The sequence below is a fragment of the Ambystoma mexicanum genome, chromosome 6q, assembly GCF_040938575.1.
Source record: "Ambystoma mexicanum isolate Mex_15411 chromosome 6q, UKY_AmexF1_1, whole genome shotgun sequence".
Lineage (NCBI taxonomy): Eukaryota > Metazoa > Chordata > Amphibia > Caudata > Ambystomatidae > Ambystoma > Ambystoma mexicanum.
In genome coordinates, this window is record NC_090937.1 from 1,536,706,217 (window position 1) to 1,536,729,508 (window position 23,292).

Below are 23,292 nucleotides of genomic sequence, written 5' to 3' on the forward strand. Positions count from 1 at the left end.
CGAATTTCTGGCAAATGGAAGGCAAGCAGCAGCCGATTTTTTACACGTGAAGAAATTTGCAAATCGCGGCAAAATTTGCGGATGCGCCGAGCGCTATTACAGAGGACGATCGTTCTGGGGTCCTAGGAAAGCCTAGGATCTCAGCTTCCAAATGAAAGTTACTGCAAGTCTCTAAGACAAACGGTCGCGGAGATATGAGTGATTTTGTGAAGGTCGTTTTTCAGATTTGAAATTTTAAAAGCTCAAAATGACAAGTGACAGATTTTGCAGCTAGAATGACAGGTGACAGATTTGGAGCTATCAGGCAGTTCTACTTAGGTTAAATAGATTGAATTAGATGAATTTAAACTAAGAGATTGGTTCTACACAGTTCTGCTGGGTACTCACACTATATTCTTGAATTAAATGGGCCTCATCACGGATCTGGTCAGGGTTTTAGACTGGGCTCTGGTCTCTCTCTGGGCACAGCGTCTGGTCTCTGGAACTGCTCGCTCTCTGGTCTGGTCTCTTAGTTCTGGATAGATTGAAGTCTCTAGTTTGGCTTTCTGGAGGTTGATGAATTTGAAGTCTGGATCTCTGGATGTTGTATGGTCCGGCAGAGCGCGTTGCAGCAAATGGAATTGAAGGGCCCTATCTGTCCTGTCTGTCTGCTTTTATGTGTTTTGAGAGTGGGTGGGTATGTTGGTCATAACTAAACTTGCCCCTCTCACTTGTCATTGGTCAAATTTCCATTCCTCACTTGATTGGCGAAGCTAAGTTGTGTCAGAGTGATGTCATTTTATGGCTTGCAGATAGGACACTCCTCTGTCAGATTGCACACATTCTATATTTGATAACAAAAGACATATTTCACAGTTACACAGTTGCTTGAAATTACATATACATGGTGTGGCTGAATTTAGCCATGTCTCTGTCCAAATCTGTTGTTTCTAAGAGCTTGCATTCAGAAATGGCACATAATTGACTTTTTAACTGATTTTTCAATTTCTGACATTGACCCAACTTTACATACATGTGCGCAGGGAGTATGGACATTAACTGATGAAGTTTCAGATTTTTAACATGCATACATTTAGAGTAATATCCACTTTTCCGCTGACACCCCCCTGAACATACCACCGGTTCTAAAAACCTCTTAAACTGTGGGCAGAAAAATCACAAGAATTATGCTATCATTTATAAAATTTTCACATGTCCGCTCTATGAATGATCCATCTTTTTAAAGTTATGTTCTGGCTCCAAAGGGGTGTGGTTTCCTCTCAGCACAAGGTAGAAATACTGGTTTATCCAGTTCTGCCAAGCCAGCTTCTGTCTCCAGTTTCTCCCCCTCCCAGTTTCTGCCAAGAGTAAGCCACTTTTACGACCCCTGCAATATAAGATTTGCTTGGGTCCTGAAAGGCTCATTGTTCAAGAGGAAGCCATTTATGATCCTCTCAATAAACCCTCTGCCTGGGTGAAGGGAGTTGCATTGTTCACTCTCCTGCAGAGCACAGGTAATTCAATTATCAGATAGATGGTATATTCTTAGTGTGGCCAGCAAAAAGGCAGATAGTCCTGGGAACACAGCTGTGACTCAAGTTTCACTCCTGATGGGGGTAGTTGTCAAGCAAAATCAAGTTCCTTAAGCCAGACTTTCAGCTAACTGTCATGTTTTTTGTTGCTTTTTAAATTAACTTGCAATTTTACACATGCAGCTAGAATGCTGATTCTAAGTGCAAAACTATGACATTTCAACAGTTACAAAGGCATGTGACACCAAACATAGGTCACTCATTTAATCTAAACATTTTCGATTTTAGTGTCTTTAAATCCAGTGCAACTTAAACTGCTGACTCCATAGCTCAGCCAGTTTTGTTATAAGCATTGTTCTGGGCTCTTCATTTCCCAGATTTTGTAGGCACACAAAACTCCATTCTGCCAAATGTCTGCTGGTGTTCAGTGAATATTTTGCACATATTGTAATGTTTGAAAATAGGCATTTTGAGCCCGCCTTCAGAGAAACACAGGGTGGTTTTAAAACGCCGGCTTTTGGATAGTGGTGAGTACTGGTACTGCACCTATTTTTGGGATTTAACAAATGAATTCCCCACAATTCTAAGTTGCATTTGGCAATCAGCATTGCCATTCCCAATGGTTTCAGACTACTGTGCGGGTAGTCCAATGGTGGTTTTAAAGCGCTTTGAAGCTAACCGGCGCTACTGTTTTTCCTTTGGCAACCCATTTCCCTCATGGCAACCCGGCCTTTCATTCTCGCACTGGTGGGTGGCAAGTGAGGCAACCATTTTGGTGTGCGCACAAACTGCACAGCTTTCCTGGATTTCGGCGCACATGTGGGTTTTCCGCCATCTTGAATTTTCTAAGCCCACAGCACCAAATGTTGTAGCATGATAGCTTAAACGTGGGTCAGGACACCCAACAAGCCCCCCCACGCGACTGCACTTTGAATTTGAGTCGATGGGGAGTCGCGTGCCCAAGGGTTTTGACCCACGCACCGGTCTGTCCGCATAATCTTCTTCCTACTCTGTAGATGGCACAGTTCAGCATCTTCTTCTCCATCCGGTACTGATCGATCGGTTCTCCTCGCCAGTCCTGATGGGAGTATTGGGCGGTCCACTGGGCCCATTGGATCTTCGTTCCCGGTCTCCGGATCGTCCTCCTTGGCCAGTCTCAAGGTCTTCTTTCTCCTAGGACGACAAAGGAAGAGCGGCAATACCTACTCATAGACGTTTTTCCACCACTGTTGAGATAGTGGGGCAGCATATGCATTTCATCATAACGAAACATTACATTCTTATTTTGAAAAAAAACAGTATAACTAAGAGACAGTTTCATGCAAATCACAATATTTTAGAGACTAGATGTGGTATGTTTTATGATTGGAACAGAATTAGTCTGAGACAGTACCCGCTAGGATTCCAGAGGATTCCTCCAGTTGTTGCAGAGCGTGCCTGGGATGGCAACACTTCAACTGGTTTATGTGGACCCACATGGTGGTGGGTTTACCCCCAACCCTTGCTGTTGGAGAGAAGCATTTAGATGTATGTAAGCATCAGGGTTTTTCAACTCTTGTCCCCTTTTAACTTTCACTTCCAGGGAGAATTGTCGGGTCCTTTCTGGGATGGTGACTTCCTCTTTAACCTGAATTTCAACTGCATAAGGTAGCAATTGAGCTGACCTAAATGCTTTTTCTGGATCATCAAAGCCCATGGGATTATCCGCTAATCGGGACCAAGCTTTGAAGTTTATTAGGTCCAAACTAATGGCAAAGCGATTGAGAATGTCACTGCCTAAGTAAAAGGCGGCAGGGACGTCTCGCACGACCCAACAATTGTGGACTATGCTCTTGTTGCCAATGGAGATTTTGAGCATACACCTGCTTGGCAGGAGATGTTTGGAATTAGGTGCTTCCAGGTCCATTTCCCATTTGTCTATCAGTTTGAAGGTGGGAATGGCTGGATCTTTTGGGAGTTGGCGAAACATGGCTTCGCTGATGAAGCTCTTACCGTTGTTCACACACACTCGAGCGAGAACAGAGTCCTTCCCATCATTTAACTGAACAGGGATGAACAACTGCTCTCCAATTTGCTGAATGTCAGCCAGGCTTTGAGCTGATTTCACATCTTTCTGGACTATAGGAGTGGGAGTTCCTGATTGTGGATTAGTATAGAATTTCAGAGTGTTTCCTTCCAGCGTGGAATACCACCTTAAACTGGAAGGAAGGTTGATTTTCAGAAATAGAGAGGACCCCCCATCACTAGTCTGTTGTCCTACTGCTATTACTGTCACGTCTGGAATCTGGTTGTTCTGGAAGTGAAATTCTACTTGGTCAGATTTTTGTTCAACCATGTGGCATGTGCCGTTTAAACTAACATGGTTGACACTCTGTTTTAATTTTATTGGTCGGCTAGTCTGGGTCCAGAGGACCTTGTTTACGCAATCTATTAGGGGTGACAACCTTCTCAGGAGGCCATTCCCTAGTAAACAAGGGGTGCCCTCTGGGGTCACAACTATGACCGGGTGTTTCAACTTGTGTCGCCCGATCTTAATGTCCAAGTCTGCAGTCCCCTCAACGGGAATTTCCTTCCCGTCAAAGTTCTGCAGTTGTCCAGGAAGAGAGGTGAGAGGAATTTGGTAATTCTCTCCCCTTCCTGCATTCAGTTCATCAAAGGCCCTTCTGGACAGAAGGGTAGCTTGAGATCCAGTGTCCACCAGTGCCGAGATTGTACCCTGCCCCTGTACTTGTACCGGGACATAATATCTTCCCTCCTTCTCCTCAAGGGGGCACAGATAATGTACATTTTTGGACAACTGGTGGGCTAATTTTCTGGTTTTGGACATCGCGAGAGAAGAATTTTGGGCAGAATTCTGTGGAGAGCCTTGGGAATCTGAAAGAAAAATTTGGCAACTGGAGATCAGAGCCATTGTGGGTTCCCCTGGTTCCAGTTCTGGGCCGCCCCCCCTTTTTGGAGGCAGTCCCCAGTATGGGTTTGAACCCGGGGATTTTCTTGCTGTTGGTTCTGGGATGAGATGGTGGGCGGCGGTAGCTCAGTCTCCACATCTCCCCAGTCTGGATTTGCATTCCTAGGGACCCATTTTTCTTTGGGAGGAGTTCCCCCCTCTCTGAAGGAGAAGATCCTTTTCTCAGGATCCTCTGAGGATCCCTCTCCCTCAAATTGGAAGATCTGTACCTCCTCCTCAAACTGAGTCTGTTTGGGTCTTTTGTTTCTCCCACCCCCCTCTGCTCCTTAGGGGGCAGACTTTCAGGGGCAAGAGATTTTGTTTCCGGTTCCTGGGTTTCCAGGGGCTGTTTACAAGTGAGGAAGGAAGCTTCCTCCAAGGCTTTACACCCCCCTTCCCTTTGTGCCTCCTCCCTGGGAACCGGTGTGTTATCGGGGTGCTGCCCCCGTCATTGTTCTGGAGCACCAGGTCCAGAGTTGGGTACGTTCTGCGCCGGCATGCTGATCTGAGGGTTCTGCTGAGCCCTCAGTATGTGACCCATATCCCGCGCCATGTTTTGAACCTGGCGCTCTAACTGGGAAACCCGCTCAGGCTGATACGGGACCCTGTTTTCTCCCCTGGGCTGATCCCGGGAAGGGTAGCTGTCCCTCCTCTGGTAGTACCCCTGGTTGGGAAGATTTGGGTACCCCTCCACCCTTGGCCTCCCCTCTCCCGGATTCAGTGGTCTGGGCTCAGGGAATTGGGGAAAGAAGGATGGATGGTTTTGGGGCTGAAAGTCGGGTGGATATCTGGGGAAAAAGTTCTGCCCAGGGTTTAGAGAATTTCTGCCCTCCTGTGGGAAGTTTGGAGGGAAGTTCCCTGGGTTAGGTGCTTGGCTGGATCCCCCCCTTGGGCTGGAGGAGTCCACACATAACCCAGGATGGGTCGATTTCCCTTGTAACGGGGACTTACATAATCAGGAGAGCGAGGGACCCCATTTGTGGGGCTGCCTCCTTGGCTCCCTGTCTGTGACTGGCCCGAAGACCTTCTGGGCCTAGCATTATTAGGTGCAGGTAGGTTTTTAGGCCCCCCCATCTCCAAATCCAAAACGGGGGTGACCTTTACCTCTGCCACCTTGGCAGCAGCAGGGGTGCTGTTGGCTTTGGGGTTTTTCTGGGCATTACTTTTGCTATCTACCGGTTTCTGCACCTCATAGATCCGGGTAGCCTGTTCAATGACCCAGTCTAAGGATCTTTTCTCGTGAAAATCCCTCACGAGCTGGGTCATGATGTATTTGGGCAAGGCATGAAAAAATGTATTAACGAATTCTCTACTGTCTGTGCGCACCCTTCTGGTGGTCTGCGCAAAAGCACGCTTTAACTCCTGCACAAATTCTTGTGGGGCCTGATCCTCCCCACATTGCAAATTGTAGGCTGCCTTGCGAGCCTCTTGAGGATTTCTGTGAACAGAAAAATGTTTCAAGATGGCCGCCTTATAGGTGGACCATCTTAAATGATTTTGGTCCTCCAGCCCTGCAAAGAAACTGGAGTATTCCGGGGAGAAGGTCCACTTTACATACTGAATACAGCTTTGGCTGTCCTTCAAATGGAAAGTCTCCATCATTTGTTCAAACAACTCTAAGTGCTCCCAAACAGAATACTTAGCGTTCTTATGGTAAGGCGCGATGACGCTCTTCATCGCCTTAATCTGCTTTAAGGGGTCCTTTAGCAAGGCCCTTTTTGCCTTATTGGCCTTTTTAGTTCGGGTAACCCTTGTCCATTCGTCCTCGGACTAAGAGGCACTGCTCCCAGAGGTTCCCGTCTGTTCTTCCAGGTTTTCCCGGATTCTGCGAGCCTGGGAATGGCTGGTAGAATGTGGGGACCTGGTCTCCTGTGTCCTGCGCAGTTCAGAGGAGTCTTCAGATTCCTCCTTGCTGCCAGGATTTGATGGGTACCCCCTCCACTGACCTAATTGGGCAGAGGTTTTCAGGATGCCCTTAATGGGCCTACTCTCCTGGGGTTCCCCACTGAACTGTACTGTACTTGGGTGCCCATACCCGGATGCCCACCCCTCCATTCCTGGGTGGTACTGGCCTATGAGCCCCATGCTTCTGGCTGGATAGTAATCTGCCATCCCTGTGGTCCTGTGCTCACGTGCGCCAGGGGACATGGGGGTGGCAGAGTCCAGGGACTGAGAGGTATGAGGGCCTCTGGTACTAGGGCTCCTGAGGTTATGCTCCGGAGTTTCCATTTCCCAGCGAACCTCATCTCTATCCGCCCCTGCTCCCTGTTGCAATGCAAGAGCCTGCATTTGTGCTTTCAGTTCCTCTGTTAAGGCCTTACTCGACTCTATCAGTCTCTCCTGCATCGCTACCTGTTGTTGGAGCCTATCATTGTGTTGGCAGAGAGCCTCATTCTCTCTCTGTGCTTCCTGATTGGTCCTGGAGTACTGGGCCAGTCTTTGCTGCAGGAGGGTTACCTTCTGGGCAATGTCCCTATTGGCCTGCTCCTTTCTTGCCAGAGCCTCTTCCACCCTCCTGGTGTGCTCTAACAAGTTCTGGTTTTCTTTTTGGAGGTCACCCAGCCCCTGGAGGGACAGGTGATTTTCTTCCATTTTCCTTTTTAAATGGCAGACTTCCTGGCCTATGGCGTCTCTTTCCTGACTAAGAGCCTGCATTTGTGCCGCCAGGTCGTCCCTCTACCTTTGGAAGGTACCAGCTTTCTGGCGCTCCTGGTCAAACTCTGTCTGGGTATCCAGGTCTTTCAAAATCACTTTATTGCTCTCTGCCTTCTCTCTATCTAGGTGGCTTTGCAGGGTGACTACCTGCTCAGCACATGCCCTATTGAAGTCTAGCTGTTGCTCCAGCTTTTTCTGGCTTTGCAGTAGGGAGTCCAAACCTTCTTGGTGTTCCTTCTGGTATCCTGTTCTGACTTTTCCTTTTGCAGCACATCCATATCCTCCTTCATTTTAGTGATGTACAGTCTGCTGTCATTTTCTGACTCCTGGCTCCTCTGCAGCCTCTGCTCAGAAGAGACCAGGTCAGATTGGACCTTCTCTAACACCATCTGTTGCCTATTTGCCAGATTTTGGCTTTCAGCACATCTATCCTGCATGTCTCCCATATATAGGTACAGGTATGCTGCTATCCTGGCGATCTTATTGTGTTCCTCTTTGGCTTTAGGAGCCATATATAGTTCACTCAGGGCCACATGTAATGGACCCTGATCTCTCCATAAGTCTGACCCTGTTTCAGTGACCTGTCGCGTGATGGCCTGCAACCAGGCATCCTGGCCCTGCTCAACCCATTCACCTCTCACAAATAGTTTATGTAAGAAGTGCTCTCTGGCTATTTTCATATCTACCAAGGTCGTCATTCTAGAGATTGGTCTCTGTCCTGACTTACAGCAGTTAGTGTTTTATTTTTGCAGAACAGAACTTTTCTTGGAGTGTCCCTTTTGAGGAATGCTTCACAGCGTAATGCAGCGTGGTGATCCGACCGGATGTATGTATCCCGTCAGTTAGCACACTGTATTAAGCTGCACAAGTGGTAAATCTAACCCAACGTCTCGGCTCGAGCCCCCAATTTGTAAGAGGATTCAATTCAACACTACAGCTAAGTCAACGCCTAGTCTATAATACTGAATGAAAACCCTTATTGATATATCTTTATGTCCAGTTCATGCGTTCTGGATGACTACCCCTATATAACACCCCTTTCTTGGAATCCCCCTGACCCCACTGAGCCAAGAAGTAGTTCTGTTTTGCAAGTTAAAAGGTTTATTTGATAATTTAAACAAGAGATGTATATATCACACCTTATAATAAATTAATAATTGAATAGCACACTTAATCTGATATGATAAAGATTAACAACGGAGAATCTGGCACTAACACGCTTCTCTATAATCAATAAGGAGTTGACATGAAATGGATAAGGTAGCACACAGGTGAATAGGAACAAAAGAAGAAGGTGGTACAAATTGCTTTATAGAGTTCAAATGGATGCAAGGTTGAATGAATGAAATGCAGTATAGAAATACTCAATATGATTTCAACAAAACAATGTAATCACTTTTCTCTGGCAATCCCCTCCCCCCCTTGATGCAAGGTAAGGAAATGGAAGGAAAACACACAGTTCTCAGAAATGCAATCAAATGTGATTCAGTTCACCCCAGCAAGCTTAGACTACAGAAGTTTGAAAACACAGGCCCAAATTGCTTTGATATGTGCTGGCAATGAATTAAAAAAATATGCTAAAATGCTTTTAATTCCCTTTCAGAGGTTCAGGGTGAGTGGTATCTAGTTAATATTAGTCCCGGCCCACACTAGCAATGATGCAGGGATAGTTAGCAGGTTAAACGAATTTCTGGCAAATGGAAGGCAAGCAGCAGCCGATTTTTTACACGTGAAGAAATTTGCAAATCGCGGCAAAATTTGCGGATGCGCCGCGCGCTATTACAGAGGAACCGCAAGGACTATCACGATCGTTTTGGGGTCCTAGGAAAGCCTAGGATCTCAGCTTCCAAATGAAAGTTACTGCAAGTCTCTAAGCCAAACGGTCGCGGAGATATGAGCGATTTTGTGAAGGTCGTTTTTCAGATTTGAAATTTTAAAAGCTCAAAATGACAAGTGACAGATTTTGCAGCTAGAATGACAGGTGACAGATTTGGAGCTATCAGGCAGTTCTACTTAGGTTAAATAGATTGAATTAGATGAATTTAAACTAAGAGATTGGTTCTACACAGTTCTGCTGGGTACTCACACTATATTCTTGAATTAAATGGGCCTCATCACGGATCTGGTCAGGGTTTTAGACTGGGCTCTGGTCTCTCTCTGGGCACAGCGTCTGGTCTCTGGAACTGCTCGCTCTCTGGTCTGGTCTCTTAGTTCTGGATAGATTGAAGTCTCTAGTTTGGCTTTCTGGAGGTTGATGAATTTGAAGTCTGGATCTCTGGATGTTGTATGGTCCGGCAGAGCGCGTTGCAGCAAATGGAATTGAAGGGCCCTATCTGTCCTGTCTGTCTGCTTTTATGTGTTTTGAGAGTGGGTGGGTATGTTGGTCATAACTAAACTTGCCCCTCTCACTTGTCATTGGTCAAATTTCCATTCCTCACTTGATTGGCGAAGCTAAATTGTGTCAGAGTGATGTCATTTTATGGCTTGCAGATAGGACACTCCTCTGTCAGATTGCACACATTCTATATTTGATAACAAAAGACATATTTCACAGTTACACAGTTGCTTGAAATTACATATACATGGTGTGGCTGAATTTAGCCATGTCTCTGTCCAAATCTGTTGTTTCTAAGAGCTTGCATTCAGAAATGGCACATAATTGACTTTTTAACTGATTTTTCAATTTCTGACATTGACCCAACTTTACATACATGTGCGCAGGGAGTATGGACATTAACTGATGAAGTTTCAGATTTTTAACATGCATACATTTAGAGTAATATCCACTTTTCCGCTGACACCCCCCTGAACATACCACCGGTTCTAAAAACCTCTTAAACTGTGGGCAGAAAAATCACAAGAATTATGGTATCATTTATAAAATTTTCACATGTCCGCTCTATGAATGATCCATCTTTTTAAAGTTATGTTCTGGCTCCAAAGGGGTGTGGTTTCCTCTCAGCACAAGGTAGAAATACTGGTTTATCCAGTTCTGCCAAGCCAGCTTCTGTCTCCAGTTTCTCCCCCTCCCAGTTTCTGCCAAGAGTAAGCCACTTTTACGACCCCTGCAATATAAGATTTGCTTGGGTCCTGAAAGGCTCATTGTTCAAGAGGAAGCCATTTATGATCCTCTCAATAAACCCTCTGCCTGGGTGAAGGGAGTTGCATTGTTCACTCTCCTGCAGAGCACAGGTAATTCAATTATCAGATAGATGGTATATTCTTAGTGTGGCCAGCAAAAAGGCAGATAGTCCTGGGAACACAGCTGTGACTCAAGTTTCACTCCTGATGGGGGTAGTTGTCAAGCAAAATCAAGTTCCTTAAGCCAGACTTTCAGCTAACTGTCATGTTTTTTGTTGCTTTTTAAATTAACTTGCAATTTTACACATGCAGCTAGAATGCTGATTCGAAGTGCAAAACTATGACATTTCAACAGTTACAAAGGCATGTGACACCAAACATAGGTAACTCATTTAATCTAAACATTTTCGATTTTAGTGTCTTTAAATCCAGTGCAACTTAAACTGCTGACTCCATAGCTCAGCCAGTTTTGTTATAAGCATTGTTCTGGGCTCTTCATTTCCCAGATTTTGTAGGCACACAAAACTCCATTCTGCCAAATGTCTGCTGGTGTTCAGTGAATATTTTGCACATATTGTAATGTTTGAAAATAGGCATTTTGAGCCCGCCTTCAGAGAAACACAGGGTGGTTTTAAAACGCCGGCTTTTGGATAGTGGTGAGTACTGGTACTGCACCCATTTTTGGGATTTAACAAATGAATTCCCCACAATTCTAAGTTGCATTTGGCAATCAGCATTGCCATTCCCAATGGTTTCAGACTACTGTGCGGGTAGTCCAATGGTGGTTTTAAAGCGCTTTGAAGCTAACCGGCGCTACTGTTTTTCCTTTGGCAACCCATTTCCCTCATGGCAACCCGGCCTTTCATTCTCGCACTGGTGGGTGGCAAGTGAGGCAACCATTTTGGTGTGCGCACAAACTGCGCAGCTTTCCTGGATTTCGGCGCACATGTGGTTTTTCCGCCATCTTGAATTTTCTAAGCCCACAGCACCAAATGTTGTAGCATGATAGCTTAAACGTGGGTCAGGACACCCAACAGTCTTTCAACAGACTGATAGTGGAAACTCAATGGCCTGAGGACAAAAGGATTACGCTGTTTTATAGAGGTCTACTTGGAGAGCTCAAAGATGTGTTAGCCCAAGTAGTGAATCCCCCACAAGATTGTTCGGACTATATAGACTTAGTCTTTCAAATAGATCACAGACTGCAGAACAGGAAGGCCGATCGTTCCAAGTTTGATGCTCGAGTATTTTCCAAACAACCAACTCCTTCCAAAGGAGTAGACTCCGGGGAACCCATGCAAATAGGGGGTCTGAAAGGTCCTCTAACACAAAAGGAGCGGGAAAGGAGAAAACAGTTGCAATTATGCCTCTATTGCGGAAACTCAGGGCACTTTCTTCGAGGCTGTCCGGTGAAACCTGATAAGAAGGCAGTAGGAGCTGCAGTTACCAAAGTTACAAACTCTGAGCAGGGAAACAACCTCGCCCGACAAGAATAGAGGTCCTCTTGCCGAGCGTGAAAACCAGTTCCGTGACCTCGCATTTCGTGATACCTATGGTCTTCATTAGCCCTGATAATCCGGATCGATTACATGCAATTGAAGCTTACGTCGACAGCGGTGCCATCGGCAATTATGTGGATCATGAAATGGTTTTGAGGATGAATCTAACTCTTTGTCCCAAGGCTGTAAAGGACGTCATTACTACGGTGGATGGTACGGAGATAGCCTCCGGGCCAGTAACACATACCACTCAAGAAGTGACGCTAATAAGTCAAGATGGACACCATGAGAAGATCGTGTTCGATGTGATCAAGGCCCCTCAGTTTCAGATTATTCTAGGAATACCTTGGTTAGAGAAACACAATCCTCTGATCGATTGGCGAGCAAGAACGGTCCAGTTTCCAGAATGTGTCTCTACTTGTCACCCTCCACCTGGTGTTGCACTGGCAGCAATTTCTTCAGAGACTCCCCAGTTACCTCCCGAATACCTAGAATACCAAGATGTTTTCCGGAAGGATCAGGCTAACTCTCTACCTCCTCATAGGTCTTATGACTGCCAGATAGACCTGATACCTGGATCTACTCCTCCTTGTAGTAGAATTTATGCCCTCACCGAGCCTGAGAACCTTCACCTTCCACAATACCTGGATCAATACCTCTTTTCTTACCTAGGCGTGGCTGTGGAAGGAGACATCTAAGCACTACAGGAGGCTATTTAAACCACACCCGATGGATGAATTTTGCTTTGCGTTATTCTGCATCCTCTGCAGCAGAACGCTCATCGTGTCTTCTGCATCTGATCCTGGGCTTAAGGAAAAAGGCTTACCATCCTGAATCCAGTCTTCAGCAACACCTATAAAGACAAGAAAGAACAGGTTAGCATTACGGTCTTCAGTGACAGCTCTTCACTTACCTGGGCCATCGGCTGTCACCAACGCCTCGCGCTGCATTCTGAAAGACAAAGGATTACCTACTCTTCGTGCGCTCCGGAGGTCTTCACACTGCATTCCGGCATCTGAAAGACAAAAGCTTACCAACTCTTCGCACGCTCCGGAGGCCTTCGGCGCTGCATCCAGCATCTGAAAGACAAAACAAGGTGCGTTTAAAGACATTGGGGAACTTTAATACTCACGTGCCATTACTCCTTTCCACATCTAACCCAGTGGGCATTCCGGCACCCTGCAGCCGCTCCGAACTTGTACCTGCAAAATAAAAAGACAGTTAGAGAGCATCGTGAAGCAGGCAACAAGTGCTTACTTATGTGCTTCCAGGCGCTTCTATTCATCACACGGGCTCCATCTTCAACTCACTTCAGCCCGTCATCCACCATCGCCGGAACCCTGCAAAACAAGCGACATCATTACTAAAGACTTTAAAGACATTAGAATTACTCGAAACTTACCGTTCGTGCAGTAAACGACGGATAGCAGTCCTCTGAAGTCAAGAGGCCTGCTCCCCTTATCCAGTGAAGAAACTGGTTACAGCACCCTGCCCCGAGGCAGATGGAGAGCACGGCGTTCACTTACCTAAGGTGAGAGCGTTAACCTTTGGGGTTCTACAGGAGAAGAGAAAGGGAAGAAGAGAGAGACATTCAATAACCCAGTTCATTAATCCCATATTTTCTATCTGCAGACATCTTACCCTTCGAGTCAAACATACAGTGCACAGAGGTCCAGCCCAAAGAGCCAGCCGTGTGTTACACATCACCTTCGAAGATACGGTATACGCCCAGTCAAGACCGGCGCCTCTACGGGAATCAGGTGAGCGTTACAGAACGCAAAGCCTACCACAAAACTCCCGTCCAGGCGCTATGGAAACCTCGGATACCGACCAACTAGCCCAGTTACTTGGGGAACTAAGGGCAGAAGTGCATGCAGCCCGTCAGGAAACGAACGCTCTAAGAAGGGAACTGATTATTTCCAAGGAGCGAACAGATGATCTCGCTAGACAATTGCTACAGTCACAAGCCGGACAGACCCCGTTACCCGCATCTGGGGGAAATCTTCCTTCTACATCCTCTATGAATCCAGTGCAGATCCACCTACCTGGGAATGTACCTCTGGCTCCGCCCGAACGATTTTCTGGTGACCCAAAGAGGTTTGCAGTATTTATCAATCAGTGCCGGTTGCATTTATTATGCCGGCCAGCAGCCTTTCCAACTGATCAAGCTAAAGTAGCTTTCGTGCTTTCGTACCTTAGTGGCAATGCGGCAGACTGGTCGATCCCTCTAGTAAATCAAGATGATCCGGTCCTCCATGATTTTCAAGCTTTTCAGCTCAGTATGGAAAAACTGTTCGCAAGACATTCACAGGGGCAGGCCTTGGACAATGAGCTTCTTTCGTTGCGACAAGGTAATCAAGACCTTTTGGCTTATATTGCGTCTTTCAACAGACTGATAGTGGAAACTCAATGGCCTGAGGACAAAAGGATTACGCTGTTTTATAGAGGTCTACGTGGAGAGCTCAAAGATGTGTTAGCCCAAGTAGTGAATCCCCCACAAGATTGTTCGGACTATATAGACTTAGTCGTTCAAATAGATCACAGACTGCAGAACAGGAAGGCCGATCGTTCCAAGTTTGATGCTCGAGTATTTTCCAAACCGCCAACTCCTTCCAAAGGAGTAGACTCCGGGGAACCCATGCAAATAGGGGGTCTGAAAGGTCCTCTAACACAAAAGGAGCGGGAAAGGAGAAAACAGTTGCAATTATGCCTCTATTGCGGAAACTCAGGGCACTTTCTTCGAGACTGTCCGGTGAAACCTGCTAAGAAGGCAGTAGGAGCTGCAGTTACCAAAGTTACAAACTCTGAGCAGGGAAACGACCTCGCCCGACAAGAATAGAGGTCCTCTTGCCGAGCGTGAAAACCAGTTCCGTGACCTCGCATTTCGTGATACCTATGGTCCTCATGAGCCCTGATAATCCGGATCGATTACATGCAATTGAAACTTACGTCGACAGCGGTGCCATCGGCAATTATGTGGATCATGAAATGGTTTTGAGGATGAATCTAACTCTTTGTCCCAAGGCTGTAAAGGACGTCATTACTACGGTGGATGGTACGCATACCACTCAAGAAGTGACGCTAATAAGTCAAGATGGACACCATGAGAAGATCGTGTTCGATGTGATCAAGGCCCCTCAGTTTCAGATTATTCTAGGAATACCTTGGTTAGAGAAACACAATCCTCTGATCGATTGGCGAGCAAGAACGGTCCAGTTTCCAGAATGTGTCTCTACTTGTCACCCTCCACCTGGTGTTGCACTGGCAGCAATTTCTTCAGAGACTCCCCAGTTACCTCCCGAATACCTATAATACCAAGATGTTTTCCGGAAGGATCAGGCTAACTCTCTACCTCCTCATAGGTCTTATGACTGCCAGATAGACCTGATACCTGGATCTACTCCTCCTTGTAGTAGAATTTATGCCCTCACCGAGCCTGAGAACCTTCACCTTCGACAATACCTGGATCAATACCTGGCAAATGGGTTTATTCGTCCTTCCAAGTCCCCTGCTTCTTCAGCTTTGTTCTTCGTTCCAAAAAAGGAAGGAGACCTTAGAACTTGTATAGATTATCGCTCCCTGAACCAGATCACCGTTAAGAATAGATATCCGTTACCTTTGATCCCTGAACTCCTGGACCAAGTCAGAAAAGCATGCATATATACAAAGCTGGATCTTAGAGGAGCTTACCACTTGGTACGAGTAAAAGAGGGTGATGAATGGAAGACGGCCTTCCGCACCAAGTATGGGCTATTTGAATATCAGGTCATGCCCTTCGGACTTTGCAATGCCCCGGCCGCCTTTCAATATTTTATGAACGATGTCCTCAGAGAGCTCATAGATGTGTGTGTTGTTGTTTACATTGACGACATCCTCGTTTAATCTTCATCGGAATCTGAACATCGGAAACACGTGAAAATGGTCCTCGAAAGATTGCGTCAACACAAACTTTTCGCTAAGTTGGAAATATGTGTTTTCAACGTGACTGAAGTTGAATTCTTGGGATTCATATTATCACCTGGCGGAGTGCGTATGGATTCAAAGAAGGTCGATGCAGTTCTCAAATGGCCATCACCATCCTCCGTAAAAGGTGTGCAAAGCATGTTAGGCTTCGCTAACTTTTACCGCAGATTTATCCCCGAATTCTCTCGAATAGTCCAGCCCATCACTGCCTTGTTAAAGAAAAACAAACGTTTTGAATGGTCTATGGAGGCGGAACAAGCTTTCCAGGATTTGAAGACTAAATTTATCTCTGCACCAATCTTAAAACACCCTCGCCCCGAACTCCCCTACATCGTGGAAACTGATGCTTCAAGCCTTGCCATGGGGGCAGTTCTATCACAAAAGGACACGGTCACCAATCAGTTGCATCCCATGGCATTTTGGTCCCGCAAATTCTCGCCTCCTGAAATCAATTACACGATTACTTACAATGAACTTCTGGCTATCAAGTCTGCCTTTAAGGCTTGGCGGCATTATCTGCTGGGGGCCCGACACACCGTTACTGTGATTACGGATCACCGAAACCTGCAATATTTGAAAACCGCAAAAGCCCAATCCTCTAGACAACTCAGTTGGGCATTATTCTTTGCCGAGTTTGACTTCATAATTACCTATCGACCTGGTACAAAAAACGGTAAAGCTGATGCCCTTTCTCGGATTGGAGTGGAAGAACACTTGATCAACCCTAAACCTGTACCAATCATTCCCGAACAAAGAATTCTGGGTGTAATCGCCACACAATCCATAGAGGAAGTTAAGGATAAAGCCAGGCAACTTGTAACTCCAGCAGACATACAGAATTGGCATCTGCAAGGAAAGGACTTTGCAGTAAAGGACAACTTATTGTATTTCCAAGAACGATTATACCTACCCAGCACAGATTTACAGAAAGAAGTAATCTCTTGTTATCACGATTCTTTAATGGAAGGACATCCCGGTATAGCCAAGACCTCAGAAAAGATCAAGCGCTACTTCTGGGGGCCGTCTTGGAAAAAAGATATCAGAGACTTTATAATGTCCTGTGGAGTATGCGCCCAAAACAAGAGTCAAAAGGAAAGACCAGCAGGCCTCTTACGCCCTATTGACATCCCACCTCGCCCTTGGAATACGCTTTCTATGGACTTCATCACCGATCTACCTCCATGCTCCGGATACAATACGATTCTAGTAATCGTGGACTTATTCTCCAAGATGGCGCATTTCATTCCGCTCAAAGGCTTGCCAACAGCAGCAACTCTGGCCCGAGAATTTCTCGAAAACATCGTCCGACTGAACGGTTTTCCTTCGATTCTAATTTCGGATCGAGGTAGTCAATTTATTTCTCATTTTTGGCGAAGTTGCTGTCGGTCGGCTCAAATTGATGTGAGACTATCGACCAGTCACCACCCTCATACCGACGGACAAACCGAGAGGACCAATCAAACTCTGGAACAGTATTTACGCTGCATGCTGCAACAAACTGAAAAAACTTGGAAAGACATCCTTTGGATAGCCGAATATGCCTACAATAACTCTGTCCATTCGGGAACTGGGAAAACCCTGTTTTTTCTTTTGTACGGCAGTCACCCTCGAACCTCGGAGTTGGATCCCCTCCAAGATCTTGAAACACCAGCAGTAGACTACCTGCATTCTACAATCACCCAAGCCTTTAAGGAAGCTGTTTCTCACCTTCAAAGGGCTAAAGAACAATACAAGAAAGGAGCAGATCAACATCGGAAGGAAGCCCCTCAATATCGAGTAGGGGATCAAGTCTGGTTATCCACCAAATATCTACCTCTAAAAGGGCCACGCACATTCAACCCAAGATACCTTGGTCCCTATTCCATCACTACCATAGTAAACCCAGTAGCGGTCAAGTTGGACTTGCCCCCGCACATGAAGATACATCCGGTCTTCCACGTCTCTCCATTAAAACCTGTGCAACCTCAAACCCGACTAACTAAATCTCCAAAACCTATCCTAGTTGATGGGGAACTCGAGTTTGAAGTCAAAAGCATTCTGGACTCCAAGATCTCCAAATCTAAACTATTTTACCTAATTGACTGGAAAGGCTACGGCCCCCAAGAGAGATCCTGGGAACCTGCTGAATATGTCCACGCTCCTCGCCTAATCAAAAGATTTCACCGAACATTTCCTGACAAGCCAAAACCCCCGGAGAAGCCCGGTTTGGGAGGGGCCTTGAGGGGGGGTACTGTCATGATCTCTGCTTCCAAAAGGTCAGGGTTTTCCCAACTCACTTGGAAGCAGATTCATAACCCATGTTCCGAGTGCCAACCAGTCCCAATTGGGACCTTTTGGACCCAGTCCTGGCGCCAGTGGCACCCGGATCATAAATATGCCCAGTCCCAGCGCTGGAAGCGCCGGGCTCATAATGCTTGGGTGGACTTACCTGCAGCAGACCATGCTGCTTACTTGCCTGCCAGTTGAGCCTCTGATCCTCTTCTGTTTGGATCTACTTTTCCTGTTGGGTGGGGCAGGAGCCACTCCCTAGGTTCAGAACACTGGAACTCTTCTGGAAAGCAGGAACTCTTTTCTTACCTAGGCGTGGCTGTGGAAGGAGACACCTAAGCACTACAGGAAGCTATTTAAACCACACCCGATGGATGAATCTTGCTTTGCGTTATTCTGCATCCTCTGCAGCAGAACGCTCATCGTGTCTTCTGCATCTGATCCTGGGCCTAAGGAAAAAGGCTTACCATCCTGAATCCAGTCTTCAGCAACACCTATAAAGACAAGAAAGAACAGGTTAGCATTACGGTCTTCAGTGACAGCTCTTCACTTACCTGGGCCATCGGCTGTCACCAACGCCTCGGTTGTGTGCTCCTGGAGGGGAGTCTTTCCTTGGTCACCTGAATTGAACAAATTATTTCACTACAGCTCCCATAATTCTTAGAGACTGCATTAGCAATTTAATTGTACTCACCTGAAGTGAAAGGCAACACAGCCTCCCTGAAGAGTGTTGGGACACGAAAGCGCTAGGCAGGAGAACAGCAGTATAAATGCAGCATAAGGGATCCAACCCTGTGAATATTTGGAGGAGGAGAACAGCAGTACCAATGCAGCATAAGGGATCTAATCCTGTGAATATTTTTGCAACATTTGGGATCCAACCCTGTGAATATTTTTGCAACAATTGGGATCTAACCCAGTGAATTGGACACTTTGGGATTTAACCCATTTATTCTTTTTCCTTTTTCAGGTAGTATATTGTCCAGGAATTGGAGTGCGCACCTCACCCCTCTTTTTTTACATATATTTTGGAAATGCATGTTATAAATACTATTAGATGCCCTCGACGTTGCAGTACTCTAAATGTAGTTCATGTCTGAGAAGGGGGTATGTAATACCTAACAATATCTGAGTGTCAGCCACTACCTGCAACTCCACAGTGTCTTTTTCTGCCAGTTCCCATGTAGCTGTAACTCTGTTTCATCTCTTTTTGCAGCCGTTTTTCCCAGCAGGACCATATAACTGCAATGATACCTTTCCTTATTCTTAACACTTTTATTTCATTCACATTACTTTTTTATGTGTACAGTTCACATTCTTTAATAGATGGGGTCATATGCGACCCCCACGTTCAGTGCAACCTGTTGATCGCACACGTGTGCCCTTTTGTGCTAAAGTGCTCCTCTGTGCAATGTTCCTCATTTTCACTATGTTGTGGGAAAGTGATTGTGAAATATAGGTGAAATTGACTGTTCCAGCATACCTAATGCAAAAAAGTAAGCACACTTTGCAGGCAGCCTCTACAACGGATTCCTATGGAATCTGCCTGCTTTTATCAGGTGGTAATTTCAGGCAATTCTGTTGGTAACCAGTGCATTATCCCGTCATGAACATCAATGCTGGCAATAATGCGGCCGCATTTGTTCGACGGATCAGGAATTTGCGGCGGTCTCGGTATGTCCGCCACGCTCCCAAACCTTCACTAACATATGCACGAAATCAAGGCAGCTCAGTAAAAGTGGTGGAAATAGTGGTTTCCACCACTTTTACCGACCAGCCTCACCGGCAATATAGTCCCCAGTCTGCTTCCTTTCCTTTTCCGTTTTCTGCAGGCCTACTCTTCTTTTGCATTTTCTCTGCTGTTACATTACTTTTTTCATTTTGTTTATGCCTCCCCTTTTCGATGGCACATATTTAGCTCTACTCTCCATCCGCAATTTCCTCTAATCTTCGTTTCTTCCTCCTCTTTATTTTCTTTATTTAACCCACCCTTTTCCTTAACTGAGCCTGCTGTACACGCCTGGCTGGCTTAATCTATCATTAGCACTCAGTCCAGTACATGATCACTGCAGAGAGTAATGATTGCATGTTCTTATTACAAGCAAAATGTCACATCGCTAGTTGGTTGTAATGAGAAATTGGTGTATGGGTATTAATAGGAATATGTCACTCCAGTATTGATTTTGAGAATACAATTGTGTCTTTTATCCACATAAAGATCAAAGGTTGCTGCTCGGGAGAAAATATATTGTATGCAAGAAAATCTGTAGCAATGATCAATGTGGGAATTACTAAAAATAGTTTCAACTTTTTGCACTTCTTTTTTTATCAGACACAATGATGTATGTATGCATGTTATGTGTGCATGTATGTTTGTATGGTGACCACTAGGGTATTTTACAACAATGCTCTTCTTCTTCCACCCATCCCCTATGATTAGAATTCACCTATAGCTGTGAATGATCAGATGACCCCACGTCCTGTTCCAGCCAGACAAAAAGGTTCAGGCTGAGAAACACCTATTAATAAGTGTCACAGTGTGAGCAGTTTGAGTTTTGCGTGGCAGAAGGTGCATGTATCCTTTGTAGTTAGTTTTCACACACATTAGATATATCATATAGCAACACAGAAAGAGCAAAAAATGTATTACTGTTGCAGTTGCAGAGGTTATAGATATGGCAGTGTATTATAGGCCCAGTGTTTAGAAGTAGAATACAATGTTATGTCTTGAGTAAGGTGCGAGATGGAGGCAGAAAGGTGATGCAGTAAAAGTGAGGTCAGCGGGTCAACATGGCAAGAGTGCCGCCATATTGGATTTCTAGTCCTAGCACACGCTGAGCAGAATGAAGGCCCTGGTGGGCAACTGAAGCTCTATTTAGCTCAGTCCAAGACAAAACCCTGCTCATCCCCCAAGAGAGAAGCCGGGGTCAGTCAGTAATTGTATCTTACTGCAGAGATCAAAGGTGCTGGGATTGGATTGTTAGATTTAGGGAGGGAAGGTAGTGATGCACACTTTGAAGGACACATTCATGAGAACAGGGCACAAGGGTTGGTGATGCCAACAAGCAAGGCAAAGATTTAGAGCACTACTGCCCTCACCCGAGGAGCGGTTATCTCATTTGGCTTTCAAGTAGACTCATAACCAAAGCAAATAAATCCATGAAAATCAGACTCAAGAGTGGTGCCCTGGTCATGTCATTGCTGTGCACCTTGGGTTAAAAGGTGATAAGGGGGTAGCCGTGTCTGAAACGTACCATGAATTGGGATAGGTGGAGCGGAGGTGATGGCAGTAAATTTAGTACGAAGTTGGGGGTGCAGCTTGTGTGTGCCATGGCATCTAGTATAATGAGAAGCCCCATTGTCTTATCAAAGCAGAGTTGGCCTCACCATTCTTACTTTGAACGCGCCTTGGTCGGAGGGGTGCACATCGCATGACAATCAAAGTGTATTAGTGTAGCGTTGTACCTGCGCTCCATTCATGTATTAGGATTCAACAGTGATGATGTAGTGGACTACATGTATAGGGGAATGGGCTTAGATAATGGTGTGGTATATCAGTCTAGGGGTTATAGGAGAGTATTACAATGTCATATAGATGGTAGCCAATGAGGAGGGTGGGATGACTTCTATAAGCTATATATGGAAATGTGCAGTTTTTCCACTATATATCCTGTAACATTTCGAGGCTTGACAAGCTCTGTGTCAGTTTGGTTCTACGGGACCATCTGAGACTTTTGCTTGTAATAAACCTTGTTTTCCCTTGCAAAGCGGTGCAGTGATTATTTGTCCTTTGGATTATTTTTATCGTACAGGTTTTGGGTCATGTTTCTCTTCATTCCCCCTTCTGCTTTTTCTAGTTATTGTTCACTTGTTCGCTCCTCGCCCATCTCCCCCTGTGGGCACTGCAAGGCCAATTCAGTGCAGCTGACTCCTTGCCAGTCAACAATAAATAAATACATCAATACAGGTATATTACACGTTTAAGATAGCATAAACACAGCTGTGAAGCAATGAAGCACTGCCCAAGGTGATACATGATGTGATAGGTTATGATATGGCATTTATAGCGCGTCTATGCACAAGTGTTTCAAGGCGCGACGAGGCAAGGGAGGGGGAACAGAGGGAAGACAGAGACAACGAGCTTACTAAGCCAGGTGACATTGAGATCGCGCAAGTGCAGGGGGGGAGTGCGAGGGCAATGGGGACGGCAGTGTAATACATAGGATCAACAGTCAAATAAATAAGAACAATAGGTAAAAGGTGCAGCCAGCATGTGGCAAGTGCAGGGGTAAGTGCAGACATTGAGTGTCAAGAGCTGGTGGGAGACTGTAGGGATACAGAAACAGCCCCTAAGTGCAGGTACAGACTCACGGTACCACAATACAGATACAATGAGAAGAGCTGAGTATTAAAGCAACACTTTGATGAATGGACAGTTGGGATACAGGTAGAGGGTAAAGGTTAGAGAGGGAAAGGCAGACCCAGCCTTGTTTAAATCACTATGGATCCATAGATATGCTCCATCTGATGGTATATTCCTCTGAGTTTCACACTTTCTGGACTTCCTATCTTCAGTGTTCAGTCGGCGGTGGTCTGCATTCGCAAATCTCTCTTTTGCGTCTTTCTGCTGAGAAAGGAAGTAAAGGGTGATCCTTTTTCATCACCCATTTAAGACCACAAAAGCAACAAGTTATTAAATAACTGGTCCTATATTTTTCCTGCTCCGATTGCCGGCTTTCCCGCATAGTAATAACCGGGTTCTGAGCCCCCTGAGCAGCAGGAGATGGCAATCCCTAACCGACTTACATGCAGCTATCTCATCACCTGCCAAACCTAGAACATTCAGTGTTTTTACGCTTGCTTGTCACAGCAATGGGTGCTATAAAAAATGGAGAAGGGACTACACGTAGTTCCTTTCTGCCTTCAACATGGCAGCCATATTGTTTTGTGGTCTTTTTTTAAATTGAGAAATAGCAACTGTCATTTCGCAAATTAAACAAAAGTCTATAAGCACCACAGTAAGCATGTCGGGATGCTAATAGCAATAAACGACTCCCTGCGGGAGTATTACCAGATCTGGTAATGCCCTGAGGCTCACTATAAGTCCTTCTCTTCATTGTTTCATGTAACAAGTGTTTCAGAGGGCGACAAGGCAAGGGAGGGAAACAGGGGAGAACAAAACAGCGATCTTACTAGGGCCAGTGACATTGAGAACGCACAAGTACATGGGAGAGGGGGGAGGGGAAAAGTGCATGGAAGGGGGGAGAGGTGGAAAGTGCGAAGCAGAGGAGAAACAGATAAATAACAATAAATAAATAATAAAGGCATGGAATGTTTAGAGGGTTCGTGTTGGGAGATTGTTGGGCAA